The sequence below is a fragment of the Pan paniscus genome, chromosome 7 (genome assembly GCF_029289425.2).
Source record: "Pan paniscus chromosome 7, NHGRI_mPanPan1-v2.0_pri, whole genome shotgun sequence".
Lineage (NCBI taxonomy): Eukaryota > Metazoa > Chordata > Mammalia > Primates > Hominidae > Pan > Pan paniscus.
This window is the reverse complement of record NC_073256.2, coordinates 107,284,905-107,297,378: the sequence shown is the minus strand read 5'-3', so window position 1 is coordinate 107,297,378 and position 12,474 is coordinate 107,284,905. Positions and strand designations below refer to the sequence as shown.

Here is a 12,474-nt window from a genome sequence, read left to right as displayed (position 1 = left end):
TCAAAAATTAAAGGTGGGGAGGACAAAAATCAGGAGAGATTGATTGCATCTACTTTTCTACGGAAATGTCTAACTCCGCTTCCAAAAAAAGCCGTAATTATTTTTGTGCTTCAAATATACGTATGTTTATATCTTTCAACATAATTTTGTAAAACAAATGTTAAGTTTTACTGAATGTTGTCACTGAACAAACTTGTGATGAGCAGGTATTTTAGAGTCTTGGGAGCTTAAAAGAAAATCATAGGACCCAGACTGCCACCAGGGTTATGCAATCTAAGAGTATATTAACCACTTTTAAGAATTATATGTTTTTCTCTTTTTTGAGCTTTTGTCGATTTGACACGTTCATTTCATTTGAATGTTGGTTCTGAAAATGAAGCATGTAGTTACTTTTCCGTTAACATACATAACAGCATTTTAAAGTACCTAAATTCCTTTTCGAAGGCCGAGGCGGACGTATCACCTGAGGTCAGAAGTTCCAGACCAGCCTGACCAACATGGTGGAACCCCTCTCTACTAAAAATACAAAACCTAGCCCCGGGCGTGGTGGCACGCGCCTGTAATCCCAGCTACTCAGGAGCCTGATGCAGGAGAATCGCTTGAAACCGGGAGGCGGAGGTTGCAGTGAGCTGAGATCGCGCCATTGCACTCAGCCTGGGCCAAAGAGTGAGACTCCGTATCAAAAAATAATAATAAAGTACCTGGCCGGGCGCGGTGGCTCACGCTTGTTATCCCAGCACTTTGGGAGGCCGAGACGGGCAGATCACGAGGTCAGGAGATCGAGACCACGGTGAATGGCGTGAACCCGGGAGGCGGAGCTTGCAGTGAGCTAAGATCGCGCCACTGCACTCCAGCCTGGGCGACAGAGCGAGACTCCGTCTCAAAAATAAATAAATAAAGTACCTAAATTCCTAAAAGCAGTGCTTAATTCTGCAGCACATATACTAAAATTAGAATAATATAAAGATTAGCATGGCCCCTTCCCAAGGATAACACGCAAATTCGTGAAGCGTTCCGTATTTTTAAATATATACACCTACTATGTAACCAAAAAAATTAAAAATAAACATATAAATTCCTGAAAGCTATGCCAATCCAATCCAGATAATTCTTTTAAATTTTTATTTTTTGTGAGTACATGGTATATATATTTATGGGGTACATGAGATTTTGATACAGGCATACAATAAGTAATAATCACATCAGGGTACATGGAGTATCCATCACCTCAAATATTTATCCTTTCTTTGTGCTACAAACAATCTAATTATACTTAGTTATTTTAAAATGTTCAATGAATTATCGTTGACTAGTCACTCTCGTGCTGTCAAATACTAGATCTAATTCTGTCTATACTTTTGTACCTATTAACCATCCCCACTCTGCCCCTTAATTCCCCACTACCCTGCCCAGCCTTGTAACCATCATTCTATTCTCTGTTAGTTCCGTTGTTTTAATTTTTAGCTCCCACAAATAAGTGAGAACATGCAGAGTTTGTCATTCTGTACCTGGCCTATTTCACTTAAAGTAATGACATCAGTTGCATCCATTTTGTTGAAAATAACAGGATCTCATTCATTTTTATGGCTGAATGCTACTACGTTGTGTACATAAACCACATTTTCTTTATTTGTCTATTGATGGACACTTAGGTTGTTTCCAAATCTTGGCTGTTGTGAACAGTGCTGCAATAAACATGGGAGTGCAAGTATATCTTAGGATATACTGATTTCCTTTCTTTGGGGTATATACCTATCAGTGGCATTGCTGGATCATGTGGTAGCTCTATTTTTAGCTTTTTGAGGAATATCCAAACTATTCTCCGTAGTGGCTGTACTAATTTACATTCCCACCAACAGTGTACAAGGGTTCTCTTTTCTCCACATCCTCATCAGCATTTGTTATTGCCTGTCTTTTGGATATAGGCCATTTTAATTATGATGAAATGATATCTCATTGTAGTTTTGATTTGCATTTCTCTGATGATGAGTGATGTTGAGCACCTTTTCATATACTTATTTGTCATTTGTATGCCTTCTTTTGGTAAATGTCTATTCACATCTTTTGCCCATTTTAATTTTTTTTTTTTTTTGAGAGATAGGTTCTTGCTCTGTCACCCAGGCTGGAATGCAGTGGTTTGATCTAGCTCACTGAAGCTTCGAACTCCTGGGCTCAAGTAATCCCCCCACTTCAGCCTCCTGAGTAGCTGGGACTAGAGGTGTGCACCACCACACCTAGCTAAATTTTCTTTTAATTTTTTTCTTTTTTTTTTTTTTGTAGAGATGGGGTTTCTACAAAAACACAGCCTGCCCATGTTGCCCAGGCTGGTCTTGAACTCCTGGCCTCAAGTGATCCTCCTGCCTTGGCCTCCCAAAGTGCTGGGATTACAGGTGGGAACCATGGTGCCTGGCCCTTTTGTCCTTTTTAAACTCAGATTATTATAATTTTTCCTATTAAGTTGTTCATGCTCCTTATATATACTGGTTATTAATCCCTTGTCAGATGGATAGTTTGCAAATATTTTTTTCCCATTCTGTGGATTGTCTCTTTGTTGATTGTTTCCTTTGCGGTGCAGAGGCTTTTTATCTTGGTGTGGTCACATTTATCCATATTTGCTTTAGATGCCTGTGCTTTTAGGGTATTACTCAGCAACTCTTTTGCCCAGCCCAATGTCCTGGAGAGCTTCCTCAATGTTTTCTTTTAGTAGTTTCATAGTTTCAGATCTTAGATTTAAGTCTTTAATCCTTTTTGATTTGATTTGTGTGTATGGTGAGAGATAGAGGTCTACTTTCATTCTTCTGCATATGGCTATCCAGTTTTCCCAGCACCATTCATTAAACAGACTGTCCTTTCTCCAATGTGTATTCTTGGCACCTTTGTCGAAAATGACTGCAGATATATGGAGCTGTTTCTGGGTTCTCTATTCTGTTCCATTGTTTTTTTTTTTTTGAAATGGAGTCAGCCTCTGTCACCCAGGCTGGAGTGCAGTGGCAAGATCTCGGCCCACTTTTACCTCCACTTCTTGGGTTCAAGCGATTCTTCTTCCTCAGCCTCTCAAGTAGCTGAGATTACAAGTGCGTGCCACCATGCCTGGCTAAGTTTAGTATTTTTAGTAGAGACATGGTTTCACCATGTTGGCCAGACTTGTCTCGAACTCCTGGCCTCAAGCGCCGCCTCGGCCTTCTAAAAGTGCTCAAATTGCTGGGAATACTGGTGTGAGCCACCATGCCCAGCTAATTTTTGTACTTTTAGTAGAGACAGGGTTTCACCATGTTGGCCAAGCTGATCTCAAAGTGACATCAAGGGATCCACACGCCTCGGCCTCCTAAAATGCTTGGATTACAGGCATGAGCCACTGTGCCTGGGCCCTCTTCCATTGGTCTTTATGTCTGTTTTTATGCCAATACCATGTCATTTTGGTCACTATAGCTCTGTAGTATAATTTGAAGCCTGGTAATGTGGTTCGTCCAGTTTTGTTCTTTTTACCCAGGATAGCTTTGGCGATTCTGAGTCTTTTGTGGTTCTATATAAATTTTAGGATTTTTTTTTCTATTTATGTGAAGAATGTCATAGGTATTTTGATAGAGATTGCATTTAATCTGTAGATTGCTTTGGGAAATACGGACGGTTTAACAATATGGATACTTCCAATCTGTGAACATGGAATACCTTTCCATTTTTTTGTGTCCTCATTAATTTCTTATAGTTTTCACTGTAGAGATCTTTCACTCTTTGGTTAATTTCTGGGTAATTAATTTTATTTCTAGGTATTGTAAATGGAATTACTTCCTTGATTTCTTTTTCAGATTGTTCACTGTCGGCAATAGAACTGCTACTGATTTTTATGTGTTGATTTTGTATCTGCAACTTTACTGAATTTGTTTATCAGATCTAATAGTTTTTTGGTGGAGTCTTTAGGTTTTTCCAAAGATAAGATCACATCATCTGAAAAGGATAATTTGACTTCTTCGTTTCCGATTTGGATGCCCTTTATTTCTTTCTCTTGTCTGATTGCTCTAGCTAGAACTTCTGGTACTATGGTGAATAACAGTGGTGAAAGTGGGCATCTTTGTCATGTCCCAGGTATGAGAGGAAAGGCTTTAAATTTTTCCTCATTCAGTATGATACTAGCTGTGGATCTATTGTATATAGATTTTATTATGTTGAGTTTTATACCCAGTTTTTTTAGGGTTTTTATCATGAAGGGATGTTGAATTTCATCAAATGCTTTTTCAGCATCAATTAAAATGATCATATGGTGTTTGTCCTTCATTCTGTTGATATGATGTATCACATTGTTTTGCATATGATGAATCATTCTTGCATCTGAGATAAATCCCTCTTAGTCATGATGAATGATCTTTTTAATGTGTTTTTGAATGCACTTTGCTAGTATTCTGTTGAGGATTTTTGCATCAGTATTCATCAGTGATATTGGCCTGCAGTTAATTTTTTATTTTTATTCATTTGTTTATTTTGATGTGTCTACCTGGTTTTGGTAACCTGGTAATACTGGCCTCATAGAGTGAGTTTGCAAATATTCCCTCCTCTTCTGTTTTTCAGAATAGTTTGAGTAGGATTGGTATTAGTTCGTCTCTAAATGTTTGGCAGAACTCAGCAGTGAAGTCATTGGGTCCCAGGCTTTTCTTTGCTGGAAGATTTTTTTAATTATGGCTTTGATCTCATTACTTGTTATTGATCTGCTCAGTTTTTGGATTTCTTCATGGTTAAATTCTGGTAGGTTGTATGTGTCTAGGAATTTATTCATTTCTTCTAGATTTTTCAATTTATTGGCATATAGTTGCTCATAGTAGCCACTAATGATGCTTTGAATTTCTGCAGTATTAGTTATAATGTCTCCTTTTTTGTCTTTGATTTTATTTATGTGGGTCTTCTCTCTTTTTTCCTCAGTCTGGCTAAAGGTTTGTCAATTTTATTTTTTCAAAAACCAATGTTTTGTTTCATTGACCTTGTTTATTGTTTTCCTCTTTTCAATTCCATTGATCTCTGCTCTGATCTTTATTATTTCTTTTCTTCTACTAATTTGCAGTTGGTTTGCCTTTGCTTTTCTAGTTCTTTAAAATGAATCATTAGTTTATTTGAAGTTTTTCTACTTTTTTGATAATAGTATATAGCTATAAACTTTCCTCTTAGTACTGCTTTTGCTGTATTCCATAGGTTTTGGTATATTGAGCTTCCATTATCATGTGTTTCAAAAAAAGTTCCAGTTTTCATCTTAATTTCTTCATTGACTCAGTGGTCATTCAGGAGCATATTGTTAATTTCCATGTGTTTGTATAGTTTCAAAAATTCCTCCTGTTATTAATTTCTAGTTGTATTCCACTGTGGTCTGAGAAGATACTTTATATTATTATACTTTACATTTTTGAATGTTTTAAGGAAATGTTATGTAAATATCTATTAGGTCCATTTGTTGTATCATGCAGATTAAGTCCAACGTTTCTTTGTGGAATTTCTGTTTGGATGATTCATTCAGTGCTGAAAGTGGAGTGTTGAGATGTCCCCAGCTATTATCCTATTGGAGTCCATCTCTCTTTAGTGCTAATGTTTGCTTTAGATATCTGTTTGCTCCAGTGTTGGGTGATATGTATTTAAAATTATTATATCCTCTTGCTGAATTGACCTCTTTATCATTATATAATGAGCTTCTTTGTCTCTTTTTATAGTTTTTGTCTTCAAATCCATTTTGGCTGATATATCTATTCCTCCTCTTTTCTGGTTTCCATTTTCACGGAATATCTTTTTGAATCCTTTTATTTTCAGTCTATGTATTTCTTTATAAGTGAAGTATGTTTCTAGTAGGCAACAGATTGTTGTGTCTTGTTTTTATCCATTCAGCCCTGTATGTCTTTGGATTGGAGATTTTAGTCCTTTTACATTCAATGTTACTATTGTCAAGTAAGGTCTCACTCCTGCCATTTTATTGTTTTCTGGTTCCTTTGTGGTCTTCTCTTCCTTCTTTCCTTCCTTCCTGTCTTCCTTTTAGTGAAGGTGATTTTCTCTAGTGGTATGTTTTAATTTCTTGCTTTTTGTTTTTTTGTGTGTCCATTGTATGTTTTTTGATTTGAGATTACCATGAGGCTTGCAAATAACATCTTATTACCCATTATTTTGAACTTATGACAACTTAACACTGATTGCATAAACAAACAAGCAAGCAAAAAGAAAACTAATAAAAACTCTACCCTTTAATTCAGTCTCCCTGCTTTTTAACTTTTTCATTTCTATTTATATCTTGTTGTATTATCTATGTCTTGAAAAGTTATTGTAATTATTATTTTTGACTGGATCATCTTTTATTCTTTCTACATAAGATATTAGTAGTTTATACACCATAATTACAGTGCTATGATAGTCTGTGTTTTCTGTGTGCTTACTATTACCAGTTAGTTTTGTACCTTCAAATGATTTCTTATTGCTCATTAGCATCCTTTTCTTTCAGATTGAAGAACTCCATTTAGCATTTCCTATAAGACAGGTCTGGTGTTGATAAAATCCCTCAGCTTTGTTTGCCTGTGAAGGTCTTTATTTCTTCTTCATCTTTGAAGGATATTTATGCTAGATATACTATTCTAGGGTAGAAATTTTTTTTCCTTCAGCACTTTAAATGTGTCATGCCACTCTCTCCTGGCCTGGAAGGTTACCACTGAAAAGTTTGCTGCCAGACATATGGGAGCTCCATTGTATGTTATTCGTTTGTTTTCTCTTGCTACTTTTGGGATCCTTTCCTTATCCTTGACCTTCGGGGGTTTGATTATTAAATGCTTTGAGGTAGTTCTTCTTTGGGTTAATTCTGCTGGGTGTTCTGTAGCCTCCTTGTACTTGGATATTGACATCTTTCTCTAAGTTTGGGTTTGGGAAGTTCTATGTTATTATCCCTTTGAATAAACTTTTTTTTTCTTTGGCATAAAATGCAGATCCTGCACAACCTTTGAATAAACTTTCTATGCCTATTTCTCTCTCTACCTACTCCCTAAGGCTAATAACTCTCAGATTTGCTCTTTTGAGGCTGTTTTCTAGATCTTGTAGGTGTGCTTCATTGTTTTTTATTCTTTTTTCCTTTGTCTCCTCTGATTGTGTATTTTCAAATAGCCTGTCTTCAAGCTCACTAATTCTGCTTGATCAGTTCTGATGTTAAGTGGCTCTGCTGTCTTCAGCATGTCAGTTGCATTTTTGAGCTCCAGAATTTCTGCTTCATTTCTTTTACTTATTTTAGTCTCTGTTATATTTATCTGATAGGATTTTGAATTCCTTCTCTATGTCTTCTCTGTGTTATCTTGAATTTCTTTGAGATTTCTCAAAACACTTATTTTGAATTCTTTTTAAAAGGTCGCAGTATGTCTGTCTTTGTGGAACAGGGATTTTTCACTGGTGCCTCATTTAGTTCATTTGATGAGGTCATGTTTTCCTGGATGGTCTTGATGCTTGTGGATGTTCGTCAGTGTCTGGACATTGAAGAGTTAGGTATTTATTGTAGTCTTTGCAGTCTGGGCTTGTTTGTACGCACGCTTCTTGGGAAGACTTTTCAGTTATTCAGAAGCACTTGAGTATTGTGATCTAATTTTTTTTCCCACCGCAGCTGTATCTGGATTAGGGGGCATTCCAAGCCCAGTAACACTATGGCTCTTGCAGACTCAAAGAGATACTGCCTTGGTGATCTTGGGTAAGATCCGGTAGAATTATCTGGATTGCCAGGCAGAGCCTCTTGTTCTCTTCCCTCACTTTCTCCTAAACAAATGTAGTCTTTCTCTCTCCACTGAGCTGCCTAGAGCTGCAGGAGGTGTTGCACAAGCACCTCTGTGGCTACTACCACTGTTACTGCACTGGGTGAGACCTAAAGCCAGCACAGCACTGGGTCTCATCCATGGCCCACGGTAACCACTGCCTGGCTACCACTTGGGTTCACTCAAGGTCCTAGGCCGCTACAATCAGCAGGTGGCAAAGCCAGCTAGGCTGTATCCTTCCCTGCAGGGTAGAAAGATCCCCCTGGTCCTGGGGGCATTCAGAGATGCCACGTAGGAGCCAGAGCCTGGAGCTGGAAACCTTAGGAGTCTACCTGGTACTCTATTCTACTGTGGCTGAGCTGGCACCCAAGCCACAAGACAAAGTTCTTCCCATTCTCCCCTTCCCTTTCCACAAGCATAGGAGTCTCTCCCCATGGCCACCACCACCCCAGGCATGCAGCAAGTACTGTCTGGCTACCTGCTGTTATTCGTTCAAGGCCCAAGGGCTCTTCAGTCAATTTGGTAAATGCTGCCAGGCCTGGGACTTTTTCATCAGGGCACTGGACTTTTCTCTGGCGCAAGGTAGGTCCAGAAATGCCATCTAAGAGACAAGGCCTGGAATCTGGGACCCCTGAGAGCCCACATGATGCTCTACCCCACTGTGGCTGAGCTGGTACCTGAGCTGCAAGACAGAGTCCCTTTATTCTTCTTTCTGCTTTTCTCAAGCAATAGTCTATCCTTGTAGCCACCACACCTGGAAATATGCTTGGTCACACTTGAAGCTAGTACAGCACTGGGTCTCACCCAAGGCCAACAGCAAGTACTGCCTGGTTACCACTGCAGATTTTTCAGGGCCCAAGGGTTCTTTAGTCAGCAGGTGATGAATCCTGCCAAGACTGGGTCTTTCCCCTCAAGGCAGCAGGTTCCCTTCTGGCCTACGGTATGTCTAGAAATGTCATCCTGGAGCTAGAGCTTGGAATGGGGGCCTCAGGACTCTGCCTAATGCCTGTCCTATTGTGGCTGAGCTTGTATCCAAGATGCAAGAGAATGTCCTCTTTATTATTCCCTCTCCTTTCCTCAAGCAGAAGGAAGGTGTCTCTTTGGAGCTCTGCTGCTTGGGGTTATGGGAAGGGGTGGTGCAAGCACTCTAATTGGCTACCCTGGCTGGTGTCTCACTAGGTCACATGCCCCCCATGTCCACTGACTCCAAACCCAGCACAGCACCAGGACTTGCCCAGGAATGGCAGTCCTTATGGCCTAGACCACCTTTCAGCTTTATTTAGGACCGCAGAGCACTTTAGCCCGTGGTATGAGGTCTGCCAGAATGCATTCTGAGCACTGGGGTGGGCGAGTCCCCTCTGGCTAGGGCAGGTCCAGATGATCCCTTCATGGGTGCTGCCTGAGTTCTGCCTGGTGGTGGTTTCCACTGTTACAGGGCAGCACTGAGTTCCCATGCCAGTTTCCACAATCACTGCACTCTTCCTCCTCCAAGTGCACGGGTTCTGTCTCGGCACCATTGGGCCACTGCCAGGGAATGGGGAAGGAGTTGTGTTGGCAATGCAAGACTATTTTTCCTACCCTTTTCAGGGCCTCTTTCAGTGATATGAAGTTCAAAACACGTACTGTGATCACTCACATGATTTTTGTTTCTTATGGAAGTACTTTTTTGTATGGCAAGTTGTTCAATTTGGTGTTCCTGCAGGAAGAAGGATTGGTGGAGGCTTCTATTTGGCCATCTTGCTCTGCCTCCTCCCCAATCCAGATAATTTAAATAATATCTGACACTTACAGAATGTTTACAAGATCTTTGTATAAATTGTTCTTTTATGTCTTTGTTTTCATTTTGAGTGTTGTTGCAGTGTTTTCAGGTTAAATAATAAAGCAGGCATATCAAATTTTAGCCTTAATCTTAGCTTTGCATTTAACCTTGTGAACTTGTTGTCGTGGTTTGCACTTCATGATGACTTGTGATTAAAGCAGGCCACAATGACTACATAGAGGATTATTCTTACAGCAAATGGGTTATATCAGTATTTTCATATTTTTATTTTGAAGTTGTAGGTGAGGTCTTATTTAAATATAAAACCCAGAGTTGGTGAGATTGTAGAGAAACAACTCAGATCCTGTTGGTGAGAGTGCAAATTGGTATATAAGCTAAAACTCCCAATACCTACATGCTAGGAACTCAGTCCTCCTTTCAGTGCCCACAGTAGTATATTTACAGTAGGGCTTATCTCACACACGTAACCGTGCCAGTTCATGGTACCTTCTCAGTCTCCAGTGTCACCTGTTGTAAAATCCTTACTGAACAACACTTCTTACTGATATATAATGTACCAGCATTTTATACATTAAATTATAACATAGTAGCTAAGAGAATTGTCTGTGTTGGAATCTTTACTGTACTAGCCATGTGATCTTGGTTAAGTTACTTAGCACCTCTGAGCATCAATTCCTCATCTGTGAAATGAGGATAATTGAATTTATCTCATTGGTTGTAAAGATTAAATAAGAAAACATTTATAAAACATCATAGTGCCTGGCTCATGTTAATCACTAAATAAAGGTTTTTACAATTATCAATATTGTAAAATATTTTTACATTTTCTAAAAGCAAAATTCTGGAAGTATGTGCTGTGCACTAAACTGTGTCTACCTCAAAATTCTGATGTTGACGCCCTAGTCCCCAGTGTTGACAGTATTGCAGATGGGACCTATAAGGCGATAATTAAGGTTAAATGAGGCTATAAGGGTGGGGTCCTAATCTGATAGGGTTGGTACCATATAGGAAGATGAAGAAACACCAGAGCTCACTCTCTCTCACTCTCCAAGAAATCGACAAAATGGGAACAGAGTACTCACCAGGAGCCAAACTGGGGGGCAATCAACCAATCCTTGATCTTGGATTTCCCAGCCTCCAGAACTGTGAGAAAATAAATTCCTGTTGTTTAAGCGGCACGGTTTAGGGTATTTTGTTATGGCAGCCTGAGGTGACTAAAATAGTATGTTTATGCATTTTTCAAAAGCAAATAAATAATTCTAATGTAAACTATTCAGGATAAACTGTTGTATTTCATAAATTCTAGGCAAATCTGTCAATGGGCCATGTCATAAAAGGCCATAATTTGACAATGTAAGACTCAGGGGGTTCTAGTAAACATAATATCTGACACTTTCAGAATGTTTATAAGTAGCATACATAAATTTTTGCTTGAGGTCTTCATTTTCATTTTGAGTGTTCTTGCAGTATTTGCAGATCAAATGGTAAAGTGGGTATATCAAATTTTAGGCTTAACCTGGTTACATTCATATATTTCTCCTTTATTAACCTGAAGTTCTGGGAAGCTCATATGCCTTTTAGATTTATAATCCTCAAGCCCACTGATACTTTTTTTTTTTTTCAGATGGAGTCTTGCTCTGTCACCCAGGCTGGAGTGCAGTGGCGCGATCTTGGCTCACTGCTAGCTCTGCCTCGCGGGTTCACGCCATTCTCCTGCCTCAGCCTCCCGAGTAGCTGGGACTACAGGCACCGGCCACCACGCCCGGCTAATTTTTTGTATTTTTAGTAGAGACGGGGTTTCCCCGTGTTAGCCAGGATAGTCTCAATCTCCTGACCTCGTGATCTGCCCACCTCGGCCTCCCAAAGTGCTCATTGATACTTTTTGGTACAGTATTCCGTTTAGCTGTCAGCTTGGAATTCTCATCAGTTAAATTATCTGTCTAGATGGCAAATAGTAGGAATGCTTCCCTGAGTACATACAAAATTGAGGTCGGGGCTGTGCTGGGAACTTAAATGAGCTTTGCCCCTAGACTTTGGTCTCAGAGGACAGAAAGAAAAATACCAAGGAGGCTTCTTGCTGAAAAGTACAATCTATTTTTGTGACTATTGTAGCAGTCAGGTTCAGTTACAGAGAATAGAATTCATAGAAATCATTCTATGTGCTCTGTAATTTAAAGATAAAAAGAATTTCTCAACGAGTATTACATATTCTACTGAATCATAGGAGGGCTGAAGAAACATAGAACTCTGAGAAAAATTCCTAGAGTCACACTATAAGAGCAAGCCACCAAAGAAGCTGCTGCCTGTCTCTGAACAGAAAGCTGCCTACAAAATCAGAAGGCTGCAGCTACAGCTGCTGACTCCAGAATTATACTGGACATGCAACATTTTAATTTTTTATTGTCTGTGTCCCTCTACTACAAAGTCAGTTCAAGAAGTCAGGAATTTTTTTCTTTGTTCACTGTTATATACACAGCACTGAGAATGAATCTTGACTTGTAGTAGGAATGAATACTCACAGTCATAGGTAGCACTCACCCACTAAACCCAGCTGGGCTGATGTTGGGTAAACCTTTTAACTAAGTGGAAAGAATAAACATGAGTCATGAGAGATTTATTTCTCTGTCTCATAGTCTGTAAGGTCAGTTGGTAGGCTCAATTTGCATTACTACAAGATTAAAGAAAAGAGGAAAAGTAGAGAACAACAGAGAAAGAAAAGATAAATCCTAAGAATTTACATTTTCTACATCAGAATAGTAGAAGTTCCTGAAAGTTAGAAAAGATAAAGTGGTTGGATGAAACTTGCTTAATAAGAAAAAAATTTCAGAACTAAAGGGAAACATGATTCTGCAAATGTAGAAGACCTACTGAGTACTGAACAGAAAAAAGAAAAATATGTATATACATAGATATATCATGAAATTTAAGGATAGCAAGAATGAAGAGGAT

The 12,474-nt window shown here is 39.0% G+C and overlaps 1 non-coding gene across 1 annotated transcript; it reads left to right on the top strand.

Annotated features, from left to right (window-relative positions):
- Positions 1-920: 920 nt before the first annotated feature.
- LOC112440718 (U6 spliceosomal RNA) lies at positions 921-1,024 on the top strand. Its single transcript, XR_003028737.1, has one exon. It is a non-coding gene; the product is annotated as a U6 spliceosomal RNA (small nuclear RNA).
- Positions 1,025-12,474: the final 11,450 nt, after the last annotated feature.